A 26,154-nucleotide genomic window follows, 5' to 3' on the forward strand; every position below is an offset into this window, starting at 1 on the left:
CCTCCTTAGCCAAACAGTTGATGAAGATTCGTATTGAAAATATGATTTTTAAGAAAAGAGAGGCTAAAAAATTGATTTTCTTAAACAGACATTTCATGGCAAAACAACAGGTTAGAAAACAGCTGAGAACTTTGAAAACGATAGGGAATATAGAGATGATTTCCCCTTGGCCTGTACCTTCAATGTATTTCTAACTATTATCTATGTATATGTATATATGTACGTAAACACATCCAAGGGTAAGGTAGATAGGTTATAGTTTGAAAAAGCTCCTGGGGATTCTGATACACCATTTCCTTTGGCATCTCTCTTCCCACAGCTCCCTCACCACAGCCTTGGAAAACATTGCTGTGGGTTCTCTATAATGATGACTGATGCAACACGTAACACAGAGCTATACAAACTACTTCCACATATATAACTGCATTTGATTCTCAAAATAACTTGGCAAAGGCAGGTGCTGCTGTTATTCTCATTTTACAGAAGAGAAAGACAAAGCTCAGAGAGGTAAAGCAATTTGCCCAAGGTCACAGCAAGGGATGGGGAGGGAGCTGTGAAAGCACTTGAGGAAACAATAATGAATACAGGTCATGGAAGGCAAACCTGCAGGGAGGTGATGCACTCTGGAAAGACAGTCTGTTCAAAAGAGTTGGGGGCTGCACACAGCGATTCTGGGCTTCAGATGAAACCATGATTTCTTACATTCAAAAAAAAGACTTAAAGCAAATATTAAATTATTTTCTATGCTTTTCTGTATTCTTAAACAATTTCATATTAAAAACAAAAGAATTCTGTGGGCAAAGTTTAGAGATACTATTATATCAAGGTTAGGATGACAAGGAGTATATAGAACCTAAGGCCGAGGTAGAAAAGGTTTTACTTTTCCAGGGATCATAAGAGGCGAAAGGCATAACTAAGTCTAGGGCTGAGATTGACGTGGGAGGACACAAGCTAGAGAGGATAGTTATGCAAACAGCAGACCTAGAGTAGAACCAGGGAGTCTCCAGAGAAGCTGGCAATACATTACACTGGTTCAAGATGATTTCAGTAACCTGAGCCCACACACCCAGGACGAACTTACTCTGGAAACTCTTCCGAATTTCCCCCACTTAACAGAAAAAATTGTTTGTGCCTTTTAAAACAACTGAATGCACCGAAGCACAATCCAGTGAGTCCTGTGGGAAAGAAGCATGACCAGCTGGAAAAAGAACAGAGACTAAGAACGCTGGGGTTTATCTTGGAGGAGAAATTCCTCCTTATCTTAAAAGTGGAGGCTACGGTAAGTAACTTGAGCAAAGCCTGGTGGCCCAGGAGTCACGGGGTAGGGGGCCATACTGCTTCATAAGCTTGCTGGGAAAATCATTTTATATATTAAAAAAAAAGTCTTCCACCTTATCTGTCTTGCTGGTTTTACCTATTTCCCTGATCTTCCCACATTAACACAGTGGGGTGGGGGTGGGGACAGGGCTGTATCTTGCTGAAGGTGCGTAGCTGAGCCAAGAATAGAACCCTCGCATCCTGTCTCTCGGTTCACTTCTGGACCATGCTACCTCAGGAAGGAACATTTGAAAATAGTAGTTCTCTCCCATCTTGCAACCAAGCTGTGCATAAGCACATGATCAATGAATGAAGTTGGCTAAGTGACTCAGCACTGGGCTGGCTCTCCTGTGAGTCAGGCTCAGAATCCTGAGCGGTTGGAAGCACACACTCTTTAAATAAGACTTTAAAACTAAGGTCTTTACCACCCAGGAGCATTGGAAGATTTCAGGGGTACTTTACTTTGTTTGAACACGGATCAGGATGTCACCTCTTACATTTAAGGTGTGAATCAGTTTAATTATATTGTCCACAATTTTCATGGATGTACTTTCTCTGTACTCTGTACTCAGGTAGCAGTCTTAGAACTCAGGACCGGTTGAGGTGGAGAGAGGCAGGAGCAGACAGGACAGTGGGTAAGCGGCTGGATAATAGGAATTAACTAACAATTTAGGATCATATCTGCCTTTCTTCCTCTTTAATGCAAAAAAGACCCCAAAGTAAGGCCTTCTCGTATTCCTCTAAAGATAACAACTATACACACAGATTTGGGGGCACACCAGTAAGCTGCTCCAACCTGACCCTGTCAGTAGCCGTTGGTTTGACCACCTGCTCCCAGCAGGGAAGAAGCGAGCCTCTGAGCAATGACCCCTGTGACAGATGGCATAGTACAGACAGAAAAGGGCCAGCCAAATATATTTCTTCCCACAGAGGGAGGGAGCCTGGGTGTTTAAAGAAAGGAGTCAAAGGAACAAAGCAATGAAATTCACCAAGTGTATCTGAAACTCACCCTCAGGCTATCAATAGTCTTTTGAATGACAAATGAATCAAAACCTCTGATGAAGGGACCTCAGGACCCTGGGTACAACAAGCTGCCACTAGCAAGGTTTTAGAACAAATTATCTTGGGGAAAAAAATGTGACAATGAGCTTAGTGAAGGACTCTCAGAGCCATTAAAGAGAACCTGAGCACTTAAGGCAACCTCAAAATCAACTCCAATTTTCAGAGACTGACTAGTCTTGAAGTAACACAGAGAGTTCAGAGGACAGTGATTGCAGACGTCAGTCTTGCAAGGGACTTTAACTGGCAGGAAAAAAAAAAATTCCATTAGCCCCTGCTTTGGTTGGATTACCAGCACTAGGAGGGAGACCTAAAAGAAGCAAAAGTAGAGAAGCTGGCATAAAAATAGGTGAAAAAAAGGAAGTGTCACTTATCATGTGCCAATGCCCAGCACTCCTCAAGGAGCCTTTACACACAGTACGAAAGAAGCATTATTTGTTGCCATTTTTAAATGGAAAAAAAAAAAAAGGCATTATTCACAGTAGCAGAAAAGTGGAAGCAACCTAAATGTCTACTGACAGATGTGTATACATACAATGGAATATCGTTAAGCCTTAAAATGGAAATTCTGACACAAGCTACGACATGGAGGAAGCTTGAAAATATTATGCCGAGTGAAATAAGTTCATCACAAAAGGACAAATACTATGTGATTTCTCTTATACAAGGTACCAAGAGTAGTCAAGTTCACAGACAGAAAGCAGAATGATGGTTACCAGGGGATAAGGGGGAGGGGGAAAGGGGAGTTATTTTTTAATGGGTAGAGTTTCAGTCCTGCCAGATGAAAAAGTTCTGGAGGTGAATGGTGGCGATGGCTGTACAACAAAGTAAATGCACTTAATGCCACCGAACTATACACTTAAAAATAGCTAAAATGGCAACTTAAGTGTCCAGCAATAGATGAAGGAATAGTGAAGATGTGGCACATACATACAATGGAATATCACTCAGTCATTAAAAAGAACAAACGCTTGCCATTTGCAATAAGACAGATGCACCTAGAGGCTGTTGTGCCAAATGAAATAAATCAGACAGAGAAGGACAAATATTGTATGACTTCATTTAAATGTGGAATCTAAAAACACACACAAAAATGGACATAATAAAAAAGAAACAGAGTCACAGAGCACAAACGTTTTATTGTCAGAGGGGTGGGGGTGGAGGGAGGAGAGAAATCAGTGAGGGAGATTAAGAAGTACAAACTTCCAATTGCAAAATATAGGGGCCATGAATGTGAAACATACAATGTGGGGAACAGAGTCGATAACCATGTGTTATCTTTGTATGGTGACATATCCCAACTAGACTTCTCACAATGATCATTCTGAAATGTACAGTGATACTGAATCACCGTGTCTTGTGACAAGAACTAACCTAGAGTTGCAGGTCAATTATACCTCAAAAACAGACAAACTCATAGAAAAAGAGATCAGATCTGTGCTTATCAGAGGCGAAAGGGTGGGAGGAAGGGGAAGCTGGATGAAGGCAGTCAAAAGGTTCAAACTCCCAGTTATAAGATAAATAAGTAGCAGGGGGAAAATTGGTTAAAGTGGTAAACTTTATGTTACGCATATTTTACCACAATTTTTAAAAAATTAAATAAACACGTAATAGGAAACAAAGTTAAGAAACGTGTCAGGTCAAAACTAGTAAATGGAGGAACCAAGATTCAAGCTTGTAATAAGTCCACCACAGAAGAGCCCAGGCTCTCAGAGGGAAGGAAAAGGGTCAGGAAGAGAACCTTGCTTGACCACAGCTGACCAAGCTGTAATGGCTAATCCACATCGTTCCCTTCCCACTCACTGGACTCTCATTCAGGTGTCTTTACTATAACCTTGTCTAATCTTCTCCTTTCATCTCATAGCCTTCTCCCAGGAGTATACCCTGGTTAGGGAACATCCTGTATATTCCAAGCTCACCATCACCACCCAGCAGATTCCAACCCAAAGAGACTCCCTGAATTGGAAAGTAACTGAATATCACAACTCCAGTTATGTAGGTCCTCTAACCAGTTCTTACTTGCTGAAAAAATTATGCTGCAGAATTCACTTGCAAAGCAAAAGAAAGTTTAAACTGCTAGAGTTCTGAAGCACCTTAACTTGTTTATCTGACCCAGAGGTGCTACACTGGGGAGGTTTTGCCTTTCACAGAAATTTTGGCACTGTCTAGAGACATTTTGGGAGGCTTCCCGTGGCTCAGCAGTAAAGAATCTGCCTGTAATGCAGTAGACCAGGGTTCAATCCCTGGGTGGGGAAGATTCCCCTGGAAAAGGGAATGGCTACACACTCCAGTACTCTTGCCTGGAAAATCCCATGGATGGGTGGGCTACAGTCTGTGGGGTTACAAAGAGTTGGACATGACTGAGCAACTAAGCGTGCACGCACACACACACATGCACACACACACACATTTCCGAGTGCCACAACTGGGGGCGAAGTGGGTGCTACTGGCATTTAGCGGTAGGCTGGGATTGCAGCTAACCATTCTACAGTGCACAGAACTGCCCAGCACTACAACAGAGAATTCTCCCAATTTTCCCAATGAAAGTGCCAAGGTGGGGATGCGCTGACGGCCTGGCCACTCCATGCCACATGCACTGCCTTTACAAACTGCCAAGAGACAAAAGACAGCTCTGCTGTTCAGAGGAACAGAGAGCTTTTACCTGAGGCAGTTCATCTGTGAACAAACAAGCACATTCCACACATTCCATCAGAATTCGCCCCTGCCAGCTTTCACCTATCAGCCTTAACGCTAATTCTTGAGTAGTCAGGTCTCTGATTTACATGACAGTCCTTCAAAGTCAGAAGACAGTTACCACATCTTATAAACACAGTTGATGGACATTTATGTAATTGTCTAGACCTGCTTTTATGCTTAGGTAGGTGTAAGGGTCCTGCACTGAAATTCTCAAGAGCAGGGAACATACCTGCATTGTGTTGCCCAGCTTGCTGGTAAAAATATCCAGCCCAGTACTTAACAGTATATAACTAGTACTCACTAACTAAACATGAAGGTTTAGTAAACATGGTAAACAGGAAGGAAACATGCCAGCCAGAGATAATTCCTGGATCAGACGTGTTGCGTGCTAAATCACTTCAGTCGTGTCTGACTCTTCGCGACCCTATGGACTGTAGTTCACCAGGCTCCTCTGTCCGTGGGATTCTCCAGGCAAGAATACTGGCTGGGGTTGTCATTTTCTTCTCCAGGGGATCTTTCCAACCCAGGGATCGAACCTGAGTCTACGGCATCTCCTGCATTGGCAGATGGGCTCTTTACCACTAACGCCACCTGGGAAGCCCTCTGGATCAGACAGGTACCCTATTTTAGGGGAGACATGCCATCACTAACACACACAAGAACAGGCCTATTGATACCAACACCTGACTCTTCTTTCCACTTTAAACAGTCTCTACCATTCAGGCCAGCAGGACACACACACACACATCCCCCAGCCTGTAAGCATCCCTACACAGCAGGAATCCTCTTCACCCTCCAGAAGGAAAGTAAACCAGACATCTCCATAAGAGGCTGCTAATTCCTGGCCTATTTGCTTAGCTGAGCTACAAAACTGCTAAAAACCTCTGACACTCTACATGGATTATATTATTAATGACATCAGCAGTCTAAGAGATTGGCTCTGCAGAAGCAAGAGGCTTCGTAAGCATTAAGTCTCAACCTTGAAGAGCTACTCTGTACAATGACAAGGACTCACCTCTGAACGAAGTTTGAAGGTTGCTTGTTTGACTGAGACAGATGGATAGCTACAGTGAATAACTGCAATTTTAAGACGACTCTTAAAATCTCAACAACTTGGCCTTTATTACTGTTCCCCCAGTGCATGCACCTACTAGCACACCATTCTCATTCTGACCTCTAACCTCCATCAGGCATGTCCTTCTTCTTTTGTTTCCCAAATTAAACCTACAATGTCTTTAAGTTCTACATCAGGATCTCCCTCAGATCTGATACCAAGTCTGTTTTATTAAATTGTTTCCATGATGATGTCTCCCAGGCTGAGCACCAACTTGTCCCTCATGTGCATATATACTGTTTTAGAATTAGTCCCCAAAGGGTTTATTTATAATAGATGCCCTAAACACTGAACCAGTATCAATGAATCAACAAATACTTATTAAGTACCTATAATGTACTTTTCACTCTAGGTTCCATAGGAGATACGAAACATATACATATACTCTTCACGTACTCTCATTAAAGTGCCAAAACTCACTCAAAACAATCACTAAATATAAGAAAGAACATAATTACTAAATTACAGCTATAGTCGATATATACTACCGAAGTTCAGAAAATAAGATCAAGGTCGCTCAGTTTTCATTCCTTGGAGTTAACATCAGAAACAAGAGGAAAAAGAAATATATTCATCCATTCCCTCAATATTTTCTGAGGCTTTTTATGTATAAGATATTATAATATACCTAACATTTATACTGTACTTTAAGTCTTATACTTATTATCTCATTTCATCTTTAAGAACAGTATAAAATAGGTAGACAAAGTGGTAATCATCAACACTACTGGGTAAATGAGGAAATGAGGCTTAGAAAGAGGAAGACAGTGCCCCCAGGGCTCCTGTTAACAACAAAACCAACAGTGGAACAAGTCTCCTGAACCCTAGTCCTCACAGTCCCAAACAGCTCCCCACAGCCCCTCCATCCCTGATCCAGCCACACACATATGACTATACTCCTTCCCTCATCGCTGCTTTTTAGATGCAATGGTAAAAAGACAACTACCTAAACATAGCTTTGAGTTTTTTAAATATCTGCTCCAGATCCTTAAAAGAAAATCTGTCAGTCATACGCCTTTCCTTATATTTGTCATGAAAAGTGAAAACTCAAATCCATAAAATAAGCTCCTCTAAAGGATATTCAGAAAACAAGTGGAGTGTGGGGGGCAGTAGAAGGGGTTTGGAGACATAGAGCAAAATGAGAGGATGTATTTTTGTATGAAATATTAATGTTGATAAAGGAGAGAAATGTACTCTATTTGGTTATGAGTTTTCCATCTCTTAGATTAAGCCCTGTGTCTTCAGAGACTAGCAAGTGCCTGGGACATGGTAGTGTGACTGAACGCATCTGTTTTTCTTGATATATCATGAGCTCCTTGTGGGCAAAGACTTCATCTCCTACACTTCTGTATTCCTGTTTCAAAGTCATCAGTCAACAACGCACTGAATTAGATTATTCGACTGGTGGGTAGAGAGAGCACCATGTAGGAAGGCTGTGTTAGTACTGTGATCTCTTGGAGCTTGTATTTGTCTGTTTGGCATTCATTAATCACAAGGCCAGACTAACAGCCAGCACTGTTTATACCTCCCCTGCCAGCAAGACCCCGTGTTCTAGACTGTCTCCTTTAACTCTCACACACAAGGCTAGTATTTCCCAGGCCCTAAATCAATTGACAGATGACAGACCAGACCACAAGTTCTGTACCAGACCACAAGGAACAGTCCCTGCGCCCTAAGACCCAAGCAGTTATTCAAACTAGCCAATCCTAAGCCGCTTCCCCTGCCCTGCCTTGCCTTTCCCAGAGCAGAGCAAAGGAAAACCATAAAGGCTCTGGGCCATGCTTCCTCCTTGCTCTGCTTCCTGATCAAACCTGCTGCTCCTCCCTGGGGCCCCATGTGATGGGGGCATGTCCCCTTCTCTTGGGGAATGTAAACGATAAACTCTTTTGATGGCATTGACCTCTCCACGCCTTTATGAAGACTTTATTAAGACTTAAGCTCTAATCAGTTGAATACTATTACTACCATCCCACCAGACACAACAAACCAGACCCTAACCCAGATTATACCTACAGGCCGGCTCACAAAAATCTTACCTTCCCTATTAGATGGCAAACTCCTTTTAAACAAGATTGTCTCTTATATCACATACTCACCAAATTTAATGCTGTGGACACAGCAGCCACATTGTAAGGTGAATGTTACAAAGATAAGTAAATAATTAGTTGACTTTTTTCAGCTCGAATCTTTATCAATTATTAATGATCCCCTCTGCCCTCAAATGGGTGACCATTCTCTAATGCTGCTGCTGCTGCTGCTAAGTAGCTTCAGTCGTGTCCGACTCTGTGTGACCCCATAGACGGCAGCCCGCCAGGCCCCCCCGTCCCTGGGATTCTCCAGGCAAGAACAGTGGAGTGGGTTGCCATTTCCTTCTCCCTCTAACGCTGCACAGCGTGGCAATTTCCTTAAGTGTTTACAGCAGCTTTATCTATAAAGGTACAGTGACTTTAAACTGGAAGCAACCAAGGTGTCTTTCAACAGGTGAATGGATAAACCAATTTTGATGTACCTACAGAATGGAGCATTATTCAGTGACAAAAAGGAACAAGCTGCTGATCATGAAATAATATGGATGAATCTTAAATGCATTTTGGCTAAGTGAACAACTACAAACTGTAAGATTCCATTCATGTGACATTCTGGAAAAGGCAAAACTATAGGTGTAGAAAACAGATAGGTGGCATTAAACAGATTAAACAATTTGACGGGAGGTTACTGACCACAGGGGAAGGCACATGGAAATTTTTAGGGTGACGGAACTGTTCTCCATGGTACAAGGGTGGTAAATGTATGACTTCTGTACTTGACAAAACCCAAAAAACTGTATCTTGTGTGTTAGTTGCTTAGTTGTGCCCAACTCTTTGTGACCCCACGGACTGTAGCCCATCAGGCTCCTCTATCCATGCTATTCTCCAGGCAAGAATACTGGAGTGGGTTGCCATTCCCTTCTCCAGGGGATCTTCCTGACCCAGGAATTGAACCCAGATCTCCTGAATTGCAGGCAGATTCTTTACCATCTGAACATACCTTACAAAGAGTGAACCTTAATATACATAATTTTTTTAAAAATCAAAAAGGATGTCAAGGGATCCCAAGATAGAACGCAGACTGTCACAACTGAACTTAATATAAATGTTTGACATAAACTCACTGAAGGAAGTGACGTGAAACCAAAGAAACCTTGGAAAATGTTTCAACAGGAAACTATAAGGCTAAAGACAAAAGGAATTATACATAAACACTGCACCCTGGTTAGTAAATCTGTTGCTCAGAGAAATATGGGTTAACAATTCTGAACCTGTTTCACATGTATACAGAATTAAATAAATAAGGAAACCCACCATCTCTTATGGTGGATGGTGACAGGCAAGTGTCTCACTGTCAGAGAAGGAACTGTAGATAAGTAAGGGGGGAAAGCTAGAATAAACTCTGCGGTACTGCATTAGAGTCAGAGACAAGAGTGTGGATCCATGTTTACTTCAATGTGTATGCAGATGGCTATACAGGAATAATTTTACGTATGTATATACACATGGATTAGTCCACATATGTGTATTTCCTAGCTCTCTCTGCTGAGGGCTTACTAGCAATGTATACACCCAAAGCTCAGATCTTGGTTTCTCCAAAGAAAAGAACCAGGGCTCCTGAAGAAAATGCTGATTCAAGAGCAAGGGCAGGGAAAATACAAGACGAGCTTGGAACATCTCCTAGTTTCAGAAAGTAAGGAAGTGCTCAAGTGGCAAAAGGACGTGGGCATGTCAAAGGGATAGAGAATCCAACCTGGAGTAGTTCCCAGTAGCTAAAACTGGAACAATCTGAGCAATGAAATAAACAGCATGGTACTGAACGATAAAGTACATGAGTTCCTACTGATATAAATTAATGACAATTAATAAATACACAGGTAAAAAGAGTAAGTCTTCCTTTACAGAAAAATTTCAAATAATATATGCAGATACTACCTCCTCCAGGAGGTGGAGCTTAATCCTCACTCCTCCTCCCCCAAGAGTGGGCTGGACTTAACTGACTCATTTCCAAAGAATATGATAAGGAAACAGGAAAACAGTCACTTTATGGTGGAGAAACCTGGCAAACACCACCTTAACCAAGCGATCAAGGTTACCACCACCAGCGACAGGTCGTGTTAGTGTCATATCCCCAGACAGGATATGCTGAAGAGGGCATTTCATCTCTAAGGTGTTCTTCCTCAAAAACCACAACCCGAGTCTAATCCTGAGAAAGACTTCAGACAAACCCCAACTGAGAGGCAGCCTACAGAATTACTCACCAGTGCTCCTCAAAATTGCCAAAGTCATAAAAAACATGGAAAGTCTGAGAAATTGTCACAGACCAGAGGAGCCTAAGGACAGAGACACGATGACTAAATGCAGTGAGGTACACTGAACTGAACTTTGGAATAGAAAAAGAACATTAGTGAAAAATCAGGTAAAATCCAAACAAAGTGTTGAATCGAACAGTAATGCACCAATTTTGGTTTCTTAGTTTTGACAAATACATGACAGTAATGTTAGACGTGAACATTGGGGGAAACGTGACTGACGCACGCAAGAACCCTCTGAATTATCTTTGCAGCTTTTCTGTAAATCCAAAGTTATTCCAAAAGTTAAAGTTGATTTTTTAATATAATCTAATAGGGCTTCCCTAGTAGCTCAGTGGTAAAGAATCTTCTGCCAATGCAGAAGACTTGGGTTCAATCCTTGGATTGGGAAGATCCCCTGGACAAAGAAATGCCAACCCATTTCAGTATTCTTGCCTGGGAAATCCCATGGACAGAGAAGACTGGCAGCTACAGTCCATGGAGTCGCAAAGAGTCAGACATGACTGAGCAACTAAAGAACAACAGCAGGGCTAATGTCGGGTCAAATCAGTGAGGAAAAATGTACTAATGAAATTTTTATTTGCAAGATTTCTGTATAACAGAAATGTAGGGTCACATTATTGGGCATATCTTTTTATGGAGAGGAAATGAAGCGCCCCTGACATGTTATCTTATAAACTGAATCTACTGTAATGATACCTCTGTTAAGGAAGAAAATGCATTCCCATAGCACACTCATGGTTTGGTGCTTCTCTCCCAGAGGCAGAAATAATTCTCCTGGTATAGGACTACAGGGGCTTCCCTGGTGGCTCAGTTGGTAAAGAATCCACCAGCAATGCAGGAGACCTGGGTTCAATCCCTGGGTTGGGAAGATCCTTTGGAAGAGGGCATGGCAACCCACTCCAGTGTTCCTGCCTGGAGAATCCCCATGGACAGAGGAGTCTGGCAGGCTACAGTCCATGGGGTCGCAGAGTCAGACACGACTGAGCGACTAAGCACAGCACACACAGGACTACAAGTTCTATCTTTGATTAAGAATGCCTTCCTTCTCTCCCATATCACCAATGAGAGTAAGCAGGTTTCCCTGGCCATTTCTGCCCATGTAGCAGAACTCTGGCCTCTTTTGGGACTCTTACTTATCTGGTCTGGACCCCAGCCTGCTATAAGAGGCCTAGAGCTGTCACTAAGACTCTGCCCCTTCCTTCTTATTCACTATTGCCTCTGACACAGAACTAAAGAAAGTTGAACTATCCTAGTTTCTCTGTGTCCAGATTAGATTATTCCCAGAAGCATCACTGTGTACATAAACTGATAGTAGCAATGTCCTAGTCTGTACACAAATAACTGCATAGGTTCTGCATAAAGTATCTGAACTGATAAGCAACACCTGACATCCACCCCTACTATCATGATTTTGAGAGCTCACTATCTACCAGGTCATCATTACAATGTATTTTGCATTCCTAAGTGAAAATTAGCACTATTTAGGATAATGATTTAAAATTCAGAGCATTCATAGGCTGCCTTCTCAGAAAGATGCATACTGATGACTCTGATCTCTAAATCCAAATTTGGTAATGTTCAAAAGAGAATTTCTCGACCCAAACAGACATGGTAAGTTTATGATGAGCACTCTTGATAAACTAGCTTCATATGATAAGAAAAGAAGGTCACAAAACTTTATGATGATAAAAAGTAAAAGATAAAGCATTTAAACAATCAAAAGTTTCTTGAGTCTTTCCTCTACTGCATTACTCTAGAAAGTCACAATCTGAGGAAGACCAAGGATACGCCATGAGCCATCCTCAGTTATCTTCCAGCAAGCCTGCTCTACTCAACTCATTGTAAGAAGTGTCACACTTTACTTTCCCAGTTTGCCCCACAGTGCTATCTGATTCTACAGCCTTTTTTTTTTTTTTTGACTGATGTAGAATAGGTTTGAAGGTCAATTTCAAACAAGAAATGCCAATAATGTTTTACGTAACAACTGTTTCACTGTATTAAACACACAGCCTTCCAAGATAGCTGTTTTCCTTTGTTTTCTACTATATTACATTTCTTGAAGTTGTACATGCCCATCGAAAATTTTCAAACAATATAGGGTTAAAGGTATAAAAATTAAAAACAAGATGACTATTTGAAGAGCCACCCAAATCAGCTTTATCACTTAATAATCTACGCAATTAGAATTCTCACGTGGAAAGCCACACACCATTCACTTTAAAAATAAACTTTTCAAGTCCCTGTCCAGATGCCAAAACAAAAAAACCCCAAAAAGATTTTTTAAAAGTCCTTTTTTCTCCAAATCAATTTCATAGCTAATTTTATTTCTTATTTATCAAAATTAATTGAAGCAGATAATGACACAGGCAAAGCCAAGTAATTATGAAGATTTTTGAGCACCTCACTGATCTGATTTCTAGTCTCAGGTGTCATGTCAAAAGGATCAAAAGGAAGGTTACTAGCAAAATGCTCCATCATGTTGGAAATTTTGACATACAGATTTTCTAATAAAGCCTTGCTTTCAAATAAACACCATAAACCATCAAAAAAACCTGAAGTGACAACTCTTTGGTATCCATATTAAATATGTCTCCAAGACTGCCTCACATTCAACTTTTTCACATCAAATGTGGTGATCCAGGGGTCAGAAAAAAATCATTCTATTTGCAGGGGCTCTGTTTCTCCATCAGTACAGTGAGTGACAGCAGCTTTCTCCTGCCCCCTCTACCTACCGATACAGGCGTGGTTACACACGTAAGCACACATGATGGACAAAATGCTCCTCAGAAGAAAGGTTTTAAAGCAAACCAACGTCTGAGGATTTGGAACTGACTGTCCCATCAGTTGGTCATCCACATCCTCTTGATTCTCACAGCCTTCCTTTTGGATATTTCCTATGTAGTAATTTTACAATTTTTTTTTTTTCCACAGCTTGTTGGCATGTCTCTTACTAGAGTAATAAGGGAGAAGAAAGAAGAAAAATGCCAATTAGCACGTTTTCCTTTTCTTCCACATCATGCTGGTAAAAAACCAGGCACAACCAGAGTTAGATACCAGCCAGAGATAGAAAAAGACTTAAGATTATATGAAGGTTTCTATCACGTCATCTAATAGTCCTCTCCTTACCAAGGTTTAAAAAACTGACGGATTATTTGCAGTTGTATGAAATAAGATACCAATATGCTACTAACAACTTGGTAACTTTCAGTGAACACACATCCTTTCCTGCCCAGTAATGTCATTTCCAGGTATTTATTCTATAGATACTGCCCCACATATGTCAAATAGGTATACAAGGATATTCAATGCAACTTTCCTGTAACAACAAACGACTGAATAAACATTTTTTGGTGGAGTAAAGTCTATCAATAAAGGACTTATTAAATGAATCATAATACATTCTTTAAATGGCATTCTATACAGCTGCTAAGAAGAATGAGGCCTTCTGTAGACCCTGCTATGAAAAGTCCCCAGGACATATTAAGTGAGAAAGCAAAGCATAGAGCAGTGTGCATAGCACACTACTGTTTTTGTTACTATATGCACTTATTCCCATTTTACATATGGTATTGTGCGGAATAGCTCTGTAAGGATACACAAGAAACTGGTACATGGGTGCCTCCAGGGGAAGGAACTGGGTGGCTAGTGGATAAGTAAGTAGAATACCTCTCTAACTTTGTTCCCTTTATAACTTCCAGATTTTGTACTGAGTACAAATACAATCTCTTTTTAAATTTTAATTTAAATTCAAAAATTAAAAAGAAGGAAGAAAGAGCACCCTGAACCAAAAACACTGGAATCCTTCCTTGGGGTGTCTTCTCCATTAGGGACTCTAAGGCTTGTTAGTCCAGTCACTGGATCTTTCAGGACTGATAAGCTGCCTTGAAGCCACCGCCTTTTTTGCCCCTGTCTATCTTGGTCCTCTCTTAAAATGTGTCTAATAAATAGCCAAAGTTTCTGGTTCCAATTAAGATGGATTAAGTATATTCCTCAGTATTTCTCCCAGGGAATTCGGCTAAACTCCACGGACAGACAGAGCTGCTCCATGCATTATCTAAAGACTAAAAAGTAACTGATGGCAGATAGACAGAGAAAACAAACCGTGGCTCAAAATATCATGAAACCTACGGAGTTTCCCTTTTTGCTTCTTCTAGTATCTCCTGGCCTGGACTCAAAGGCAGCCCAAACTCAGAACCGTGCACCAGGTACAGAAAGAAAAAGGTCCAAGAAGACCTCCATTTTTGGCCCAAGAAACAGTAAAGTGATTCCCTAATGGTCAAAGGGAGTAGAGGCAACCCCCTGGTTTTGTCTGTCTGTTTCCCTTCTGTCCTCTCGCCCTACCTTCAGGGCAACTAGGCAGCAGTGGCAGTGACAACAACGTCAGAAAGGAGAACCTTTTCTCCGACCAGAGGAACTGTGATCCCAGGAGCCTTGAAGGAAACTCCATTGCTCTGTTTTCTTTCCTGAGCCTCCTGTCACTTGGTTCTCAAGGGAAAGGTAATCACAGGATGTGCAAGGCAGAGCAGAGAAATTCTAGTCTCAGCTTTCCAGCAAGTGAAGCAAGAAGGAGAATCCTTTGGAACTGGAAAGTCTGGGTTAACAACAGGAAGAAGAGGGAGCTCAATGAAACTGTATGTGAACTCCAGGAATCACCCCCAGGCTGCACATGAAAGTATCTGACCCTAAAGAATACACTGAAGATTTTGACAACTGGTCTATGAGGTATACCACTGCCCAAGTCGAAAACTAGCCACTGGCTGGTATGTACATGGAACAGATACAAATAACACAGCAAATAGCACTTTGAAAACTAAACTGATACTGAACTCCAGCCCAAAGAAGGCAGATAGATATTTGCAGCCTGAACCTAACTAGACTGACTGCCTGATTACATAAACAAATAAATCCATAGGATTTGAACAAGATCCAAAGTCTCATATAATTTTTTAAATGTCAGAATATAAATCCAAACTGATATACAGATGACTCTTTAACATGCTTCCCTTGTGGCTCAGATGGTAAAAATCTGCCTGCAATGCAGGAGATTCAGGTTCGATCCCTGGGTTAGAAAGACCCCTGGAGAAGGGAATGGCAGCCCACTCCACTATTCTTGCCTGGACAAGTCCATGGCCAGGGGAGTCTGGCAGGCTACAGTCCATGGGGTCACAAAGAGCTGGACATGACCAAGTGACTTTCACTTCTTCACTTAAACAACATGGGTTTGAACTGTGTGGATCCACTTATACACAAATTGTTTTCAATAATACTACACAATCCCCAGCTGGCTGAACCCACAGATATGGAACTGCTGATATGGAGGGCCAATGACAAAGTTAAATGTGGATTTTTGACTGCATGGGGGTTGGTGTCCATAACCTCCACACTGTTCAAAGGTCAACCTGTACAAAAAGACTTGAAAATTTCAACATCTCACAAGGGAAAAGATAACCAACAGATACCAACTTCAAGATGTGAGAATTACATAACCTCAGATGACAGTACCCTTATGGCAGAAAGCGAAGAGGAACTGAACAGCCTCTTGATGAATGTGAAAGAAGAGAATAGAAAAAGCTGGCTTAAAACTCAACATTCAAAAAACTAAGGTCATGGCATACAGTCCCATCACTTCATGACAAATAGATGGGGAAAAAATGGAAACAGTTGTTTCTTTGGGCTCCAAAATCACTGCAGATGGTGATTGCAGCCATGAAATTAAAAGACGCTAGCTTCTTGGAAGAACAGCTATAACAAACCTAGACAGCATATTAAAAAGCAGAGGCATTATGTTGCCAACAAAGGTCCGACTAGTCAAAGCTATGGTTTTTCCAGTAGTCATGTATGGATGTGAGAGTTGGACTATAAAGAAAGCTGAGCACCAAAGAATTGATGTTTCTGAACTGTGATGTTGGAGAAGACTCTTGAGAGTTCCTTGAAGAGCAAGGAGATCCAACCAGTCCAACCTAAAGGAAATTAGTCCTGAATATTCACTGGAAGGACTGATGCTGAAGCTCAAACTCTAATCCTTTGGCCACCCATGCGAAGAACTGACTCATTTGAAAAGGCCCTGATGCTGGGAAAGATTGAAAGCTGGAGGAGAAGGGGACGACAGAAGATGAGAGAGTTGGATGGCATCACCGACTCAATGGACATGAGTTTGTGTAAACTCTGGGAGTTGGTGATGGACAGGGAGGCCTGGCGTGCTGCAGTCCATGGGGTCAGAAAGAGTCAGACACAACTGAGCGACTGAACTGAACTGAACCGAAGTGGACTGCAAGGAGATCAAACCAGTCAATCCTAACAGAAATCAGTCCTGAATATTCATTGGAAGAACTGATACTAAAGCTGAAGCTCCAATACTTTGGCCACCTGATGTGAAGAACTGACTCACTAGAAAAGGCCCTGATGCTGGGAAAGATTGAAGGCAGGAGGAGAAGGGGACAAAAGAGGATGAGACGGTTGGATGGCATCACCGACTCAATAGACATGAGTTTGAGCAAGCTCTGAGGGTTGGTGATGGATAGGGAACCCTAGCATGCTATAGTCCATGGGATCTCAGAGTCAGATGTGACTGAGCTACTGAACTGACCTAAAAGCACATATTATAATCATGCTCATAGAAATGAAGAGAAATGATCTTGAAGTAAAAGGAAAAGTAGACAGTCTTGACAAAGAATAGATGAAGAAGAAGGAGAAGAAGAACCAAATGAAAATATCTAAACTAGAAAATATAATGACAGAAATTTTAAAATTCACTAGATGGGCTCTACAGTGTAACTGAAATGACAGGTCAGTGAACTTGAAAATGGATCAACAGAATTATCCAAGCTGAACAACTGAGAAAAAAGACTGGAAAACAAAAATGAACAAAGCGTTGAGGACCCACTGGACAATATCAAAAGGCCTAACATTTGTCTCATCAAAGGCCAATTAGTAAAGGAGAAACAGTGTGGTACAGAAATAATATTTGAGGGAATTCTCCAGTGGTCCAGTGGTTAAGACTTGGCACTTTCACTGCCATGAGCCCAGGTTCAATCCCTGGTCGGGGAACTAAGATCCCAAAAGGTGTGTGGTGTGGTCAAAAAGAAAAGTATTTCAAGAAATAATGGCTCAATACTTCCCAAGTTTAGTAAAAGACATAAACTTATAGATTCAAGAAACTCCGTGAATATCAATCAAGATAACCTCAAAGAAATTCCTACCCAGTAAAATCTAAAGCAGAATCCAACAACATATTAAAAAAATCATACACCAGGACCAAGTGGGCTTTATCCCAGGAATGCAAGGATTCTTTAATATTCGCAAATCAATCAATGTAATACACCACATTAACAAATTGAAAGATAAAAACCATATGATTATCTCAATAGATGCAGAGAAAGCCTTTGACAAAATTCAACATCCTTTTATGATTAAAACTCTCCAGAAAGCAGGAATAGAAGGAACATACCTCAACATAATAAAAGCTATATATGACAAACCCACAGCAAGCATCACCCTCAATGGTGAAAAATTGAAAGCATTTCCCCTGAAATCAGGAACAAGACAAGGGTGCCCACTCTCACCACTACTGTTCAACATAGTGTTGGAAGTTTTGGCCACAGCAATCAGAGCAGAAAAAGAAGTAAAAGGAATCCAGATAGGAAAAGAAGAAGTGAAACTCTCGCTGTTTGCAGATGACATGATCCTCTACATAGAAAACCCTAAAGACTCTTCCAGAAAATTACTAGAGCTAATCAATGAATATAGTAAAGTTGCAGGATATAAAATTAACACACAGAAATCCCTTGCATTCCTATATACTAACAATGAAAAAACAGAAAGAGAAATTAAGGAAACAATACCATTCACCATTGCAACAAAAAGAATAAGATACTTAGGAGTACATCTACCTAAAGAAACAAAAGACCTAAACATAGAAAACTATAAAGCACTGATGAAAGAAATCAAAGAGGACACAAACAGATGGAGAAACATACCATGTTCATGGATTGCAAGAATCAATATTGTCAAAATGGCTATTCTACCCAAAGCAATCTATAGATTCAATGTAATCCCTATCAAGCTACCAACGGTATTTTTCACAGAACTAGAACAAACAATTTCACAATTTGTATGGAAATACAAAAAACCTCGAATAGCCAAAGTAATCTTGAGAAATAAGAATGGAACTGGAGGAATCAACCTGCCTGACTTCAGACTCTACTACAAAGCCACAGTCATCAAGACAGTATGGTACTGGCACAAAGACAGAAATATAGATCAATGGAACAGAATAGAAAGCCCAGAGATAAATCCACGAACCTATGGACACCTTATCTTTGACAAAGCAGGTAAAGATATACAATGGAAAAAAAGACAACCTCTTTAACAAGTGGTGCTGGGATAACTGGTCAACCACTTGTAAAAGAATGAAACTAGAACACTTTCTAACACCATACACAAAAATAAACTCAAAATGGATTAAAGATCTAAATGTAAGACCAGAAACTATAAAACTCCTAGAGGAGAACATAGGCAAAACACTCTCCGACATAAATCACAGCAGGATCCTCTATGACCCACCTCCCAGAATATTGGAAATAAAAGCAAAACTAAACAAATGGGACCTAATGAAACTTAAAAGCTTCTGCACTACAAAGGAAACTATAAGCAAGGTGAAAAGACAGCCCTCAGATTGGGAGAAAATAATAGCAAATGAAGAAACAGACAAAGGGTTAATCTCAAAAATATACAAGCAACTCCTGAAGCTCAATTCCAGAAAAATAAATGACCCAATCAAAAAATGGGCCAAAGAACTAAACAGACACTTCTCCAAAGAAGACATACAGATGGCTAACAAACACATGAAAAGATGCTCAACATCACTCATTATCAGAGAAATGCAAATCAAAACCACAATGAGGTACCATTACACGCCAGTCAGGATGGCTGCTATCCAAAAGTCTACAAGCAATAAATGCTGGAGAGGGTGTGGAGAAAAGGGAACCCTCTTACACTGTTGGTGGGAATGCAAACTAGTACAGCCGCTATGGAAAACAGTGTGGAGATTTCTTAAAAAACTGGAAATAGAACTGCCATATGACCCAGCAATCCCACTTCTGGGCATACACACTGAGGAAACCAGATCTGAAAGAGACACGTGCACCCCAATGTTCATCGCAGCACTGTTTATAATAGCCAGGACATGGAAGCAACCTAGATGCCCATCAGCAGATGAATGGATAAGGAAGCTGTGGTACATATACACCATGGAATATTACTCAGCCGTTAAAAAGAATTCATTTGAATCAGTCCTAATGAGATGGATGAAACTGGAGCCCATTATACAGAGTGAAGTAAGCCAGAAAGATAAAGAACATTACAGCATACTAACACATATATATGGAATTTAGAAAGATGGTAACGATAACCCTATATGCAAAACAGAAAAAGAGACACAGAAGTACAGAACAGACTTTTGAACTCTGTGGGAGAAGGTGAGGGTGGGATGTTTCGAAAGAACAGCATGTATATTATCTATGGTGAAACAGATCACCAGCCCAGGTGGGATGCATGAAACAAGTGCTCGGGCCTGGTGCACTGGGAAGACCCAGAGGAATCGGGTGGAGAGGGAGGTGGGAGGGGGGATCAGGATGGGGAATAGGTGTAAATCTATGGCTGATTCATATCAATGTATGACAAGCCCACTGAAAAAATAAATAAATAAATAAAGGAGAAATTGAAAAAAAAAAAGAAAAAAAGAAAAAAAATCTTGAAAGCAGTCAGAGAAAAATAATGCATTACATATAGGGGAAAAAATAATTCAAATGACTGTGAATGTCTTATCAGAAACCATAGAGAACAGATGACAGTGGAAAAAGAATTTTAAGTGCTGGAAAACAATGGTCAAACCCAGAATTCTACATATCCAGTGAAACAGCTTTCAAAAATGATGAAATAAACTCTCAAAGAAAACCAAGAGAAGTCATCACTAGCAGACTTGCCAAAGATGCTAAAGAAAATTCTTCGGATGGAAGGAAATGATACAACATGGAAACAGAATTTCAGGAAAGAAGGAAGAACACTAGAAATGGTAAATATCTGAGTAAATGAACCAGCCTATTTTACTTCTAAGTTCTTTAAAACATGAAAGATGACTGAAAGCAAAAATTATAACAATGTCTGATGGGGTTTTCAATGAATATAGATGTTACACATATGACCACTACATGATAAAAAGGAAGTGGGCAAGCCAATATTTATGGTATTAAAGGTTCTATATTCTTCTTGAAGTGATAAATATTAATTTTAAGTAGAATGCTTGAATATGTGTACTGTAATTCCTAGCCAACACTAAAATAACTATACAAGTGAAAAAGCAGTAAAAATTCAAAGTGTATGTGTGTGTGTGTGTGTGTGTGTGTGTGTGTGTGGGCCACTCAGTTATGACTGATTCTTTGTGATCCCATGAACTGTAGCCCACCAGGCTCCTCTGTCCATGGAATTCTCCAGGCAAGAATACTGGAGTGGGTTGCCATTCCCTTCTCCAGGGGATCTTCCCGACCCAGGAACCAAACCCAGGTATCCCACATTGCAGGCAGATTCTTTACAATGAGTCACCAGGGAAACTCCAAAAACTCATACAGAAATCTAAGGAGGATATTAAGATGGTTCAAATAATCCAAAAGAAGGATGTAAAGGGAAACAAAGAAACACAAAATAGAAAGGACAGAAAAATGTAATAAAATGGCAGACCTAAATCTAAAATATCAGTAATTAGATTAAATGTAAATGGTCTAAACAAATCAATTAAAAGAGAAATTATCAGGATGAGTTTACCAAAAAGACACACTGTTTGTAGTCTACCAGAAACCTGCTAGATACAATGATGTACACAGGTCAAAAAATGAAAGGGTCCTAAGTGCTATTATATAAGGCTGCCTGGACTGAATTATAGAAAAGGAAAAAAAAACCGTTAATAGACAGACTGGTGAAATCTATGAAATTCTGTAGCTTACTTAATAGAGTAATATACCAATGTTAATTTCTTAGTTTTGATAAATGTACTATGGTTTTATGTAATATGTTAACATTAGGGAAAGCTAAGTAAAGGGCATATAGGAACTCTACGTACTATTTTTGCAACTCATTTATAAATGTGAAATTATTATAAAATACAAAAAATGTAAGTAAAAGGAGGTAAGAATATACTATGAAAATGAGAGTTATCAGAACTATGTTAACCGTATGTTAATAGGCTATATTAACATCAGATAAAGCAGACTTCAAAACAAGGAACATTATCAGGGATAAAAAGGATAGTAAATAATGATAAAAGGGTCAATTCACTAAAATAAAAAATAATCTTAAATGTGTATGCATCTAAGAAAAGACCTTCAAAATATATGAAGCAACAATTGACGGCACTAAGGGAAGAGAAGGACAAATCTACAGTTTTAGAGATTTCAGTCTTCCTTTCTCAGTCCTCAATAGAACAAGTAAACGGAAAATTATCAAGGATATAAAAATATGTACATGTTAAATATATATAATTCCTATTTGTCAATACCTCAATAAGTCTGAAAAAATAAAGAAGAGGTAGGATATAATGTTGCAATTGAATAACAAATAAATCACATTTTAATTTTTTTAAGAAGGAGAAGGAAAAAAATCAAGGCTATAGGAGAGTGAGGGGAGGGAAGAAAGAAGTAAAAGAGATTAAGAAGTACAAACTTTCAGTTGCTATATAAAAGAGTAAAGAGTCATGGGTATGAAATGTATGATGTGGGGAATACAGTCAATAACTATGTAATATCTTTGTATGGTGACATATTGTAACTAGACTTCCATGATGATCATTTTGAAATGTACAGAAGTATATCACTATGTCGTGTAACAGAAACATAGTGTTGTAGGTCAATTATTCTTCAAAAACAAACAAACACAGAAAAAAGATCCAATTTATGGTTATCAGAGGCAGGAGGTGGAAGGAAGGGGAACTGGATGAAGGCAATCAAAAGGAAGAAACTTCCAGTTATAAAAGAACTAAGTATTTGAGATAGAATGTAAAATATGATAAATATAAGGAACACTGCTATATATATGAAAGCTGTTAAGAAAGTTAATTCTAAATGTGATTACAAAAACAAAACAATTTTTTCTATTTCTTTAATCTTATACCTACATAAGATGATAAAACGCTCACTAAACTTTTTGCAATAATCATTTCATGATGTATATAAGTCAAATTATTATGCTATACACCTTAAACTTAGGCAGTGTTCCACAACAATTATATCTGAGTAAAACCGGGAGGAAAAAAAAAATCAAGGATACCATGGAACTGAATAACCAATTGCCTATAATGAACATTTATAGAACATTCCACCTAACAGTAGAATATACATTCTACTCAAGTGCACATAGGACATTCACCAAGACAGACCATATCTTGGGTCATAAAACAAACCTTAACAAATTTAAACATGTTGAAATCATACAAAGTATGTTCTGTGACCATAATGGAATTAAACTAGAAATCAATAAAATAAAAGACTTTGGAAAATCTCCCAATACTTCAAACACTCAAAGCAACACACTTCTAAAGAATTCATCGGTCAAAGAAAAAGGTTCAACATATCAAAATTTGTAAAAATGCAACCACAGCAATGGTTATAGGGAAACTTACAGTATCAAAAGCTTGTATTTAAAAAAAGGAAAGGTTTCAAATCAATGATCTAAAACAACATAGTTTTTCACCTTAAAAAATAGTAAATTAATTCAAAGTAAGCAGAAGGGAAAAAATAAAAAGAGTAGAACTCAATTATATTGAAAACAGAAAAAAATGGAGGAAAAAATCAATGAAATCAGAAATAGGTTCTTTGAAAAGATGAATAAAATTGATAAACTTCTAGCCAAACAAAAAGAAAAGAATGAATATACAAATTATCTATATTAAGAATAAAAGGATATTAATATAGACCCAGACACTAAAAGGATACTAAGAAAATACCATGAATAAATCTATGTACATAAAGTTGACAACTTAGATGAATGCGCCAACTCCTTAAAAGCCACAAAGTACCAGAACTTACCCAAAAAGTATTAGACAACTTGTATTGTTCTGTATCTATTAAAGAAGTTTAATTTGTGGTTAAAAACTCCCACACAAAGAAAACCCTAGGCACAGTTCATTGAAGAATTCTATCAAATATTTTAAAAAGGAATTCTACATTTTCTCTTCCCCAAAATGAACACTTTTAAACTTGTTTTATAAGACTAGCATTATCCTGATACCAACACTTGATGACAAGAAAAAAAAAAAACGAAACTGGAGACGAATATCTTAATGAACACAGATGCAAAACTCCTCAACAAATATTAGCAAATCATACCCAACAATATAGAAGAACACATCACAACCAATTGGTATTTACCCCAAGAATGTAAGGGTAGGTCAATATTTGAAAATCAACCAGTATAATTCATTATATTAACAGATTAAATAATTTGAAAAAATCACATAATTATATCAACTAATACAAAAGAGCATCTGACAAAATTCAACATCCATTCCTGAAAAAACTCAAAAAATTGGGAACATTCTGAAGGGAATTTATTCAACCTGAGAAAGAGTATCTACAAAAACTAACAGCTACCATCATACTTAATGGTGAGAAACAAAGTGATTTTTCCCTAAGATCAGGAAGAAAGCAAGAATATCCACTTTCACCACTTTCATGCAATATCTTACTAGAAGGCTATACTAACGGTGGAGGAGGTAAAGAAATAAAAAGGACAAAGACTAGAAAGAAAGACATAAACCTCATTTTTTACAGACGATATAACTATCCATATAGAAAATCCAGGGACTTCCCTGGTGGTCCTGTGGTTAAGACTCCATGCTTCCACTACAGGGGGCACAGGTTTAACCCTGGTTGGGGAATTTGAAATCCCACATACCAAACATCACGGTAAAAAAACAAACAAAAAAAACAACCCCCAAAACCCTATAATAAAGCTCCTAGAATTAAAGAGTTTAATAAGGCTGTAAGACACAACTTCAACATGAAAAAATCCATCCTATTTCTATATCCTGGAAATGAATTAGAAACTGAAACTTTATTTTAAAAATTTACAATAGCTTAAAAATAGGTATAAATCTAACAATATATGCAAACCTATATGCTGAAAACTATAAAATAATTGTTCTGTCACTGAGTCACGTCTAATCATCAGTTCTTCAGCATTCAGCCTTCTTTATGGTCCAACTCTCACACTGTACACGACTAATGGAAAAACCATATAAAGCGATAAAAGAAATAAAATACTACCTAAATAAATGATGAAGACATTTATCATATTCATTGACTGGAAGACACAATTATCAATTCTCAAACTGATCTCCAGATTTAATGCAGTCCCAAGCAAAACAGGGCTTCACAGGAGGCTCAGTGGTAAAGAATCCACCTGCCAATGCAGGAGACAACAGAGACATACATTCGATCCCTTGGTCAGGAAGATCCCCTGGAGCAGGAAACGGCATCCCGCTCAAGTAGTCTTGCCTGGAAAAACCCATGGACAGAGGAACCTGGTAGGCTACAGTCCATGGGGCTGCAGAGTCAGACATGACTGAGAGAAAGCACACACACAAGCAAAATGCAGGTGGGAGTTTTTGCAGACACAGACCAGCTATGAATTCAACGGAAAGACAAAAGAACTATAAGGCTGTTCAGTTGCTAAGTCGTATCCGACTCTTTGCAACCCCATGGACCGCAGCACACCAGGCTACTGTGTCCTTCACTGTCTCCCAGGGTTTGCTCAGATTCACGTCCATTGAGTCGGTGATGTCAGCTCATCCTCTGCCGCCCTCTTCTTTTGCCTTCAATCCTTCCCAGCATCAGGGTCTTTTCCAATGAGTTGGCTCTTCGTATCAGGAGACCAAAGTACTGGAGCTTCAGCTTCAGCATCAGTCCTTCCAATGAATATTCAGGGTTGACTTCCTCTAGGATGGACTGGTTTGATCTCATTGTGATCCAAGGGACTCTCAAGAGTTTTCTCCTCACCACAGTTCAAAAGTATCAATTCTTTGGCACTCAGCCTTCTTCATGGTCCAACTCTCACATCTGTCTGTATATGACTACTGGAAAAACCATAACATTGACTATATGGACCTTTGTCGGCAAGGTGATGTCTTTGCTTTTTAATACACTGTCTAGGTTTGTTATAGCTTTCCTTCCAAGGAGTATGCATCTTAATTTCAAGGCTGCAGCCACTGTCCACAGTGATTTTGGAGCCCAAGAAAATAAAATCTGTCACTGCCTCCATTTTTCCCCCTTCTAATTGCCATGAAGTGATGGGACTTGATGCCATGACGTTTGGTTTTTTTTAATACTGAGTTTTAAGCAGCTTTTTCAATACTGAGTTTTAAGCAGTTTTTTCACTCTCCTCTTTCACTTTCATCAAGAGGCTCTTTAGTTCCTCTTCACTTTGTCATTAGAGTGGTATTATCTGCATATCTGAAATTGATATTTCTCCCTGCAATCTTGATTCCAGCTTACGATTCATCCAGTCCAGCATTTCATATGATGTACCCTGCATAGAAGTTAAATAACTGGGTGACAATATACGGCCTTGTTGTACTCCT

At 39.4% G+C, this 26,154-nt stretch overlaps 1 protein-coding gene and 1 non-coding gene across 4 annotated transcripts in view; one reads left to right on the forward strand and one right to left on the reverse strand.

The window, feature by feature from the left end:
* Nucleotides 1–26,154, reverse strand: part of SCN8A (sodium voltage-gated channel alpha subunit 8) — a 196,865-nt gene that overhangs the window by 151,397 nt on the left and 19,314 nt on the right. The gene's annotated exons all lie outside the window — the stretch shown is intronic.
* TRNAE-UUC lies at nucleotides 17,504–17,576 on the forward strand. Its single transcript has one exon. It is a non-coding gene; the product is annotated as a tRNA-Glu (tRNA).

This window comes from Cervus elaphus, chromosome 3 (assembly GCF_910594005.1).
Source record: "Cervus elaphus chromosome 3, mCerEla1.1, whole genome shotgun sequence".
Lineage (NCBI taxonomy): Eukaryota > Metazoa > Chordata > Mammalia > Artiodactyla > Cervidae > Cervus > Cervus elaphus.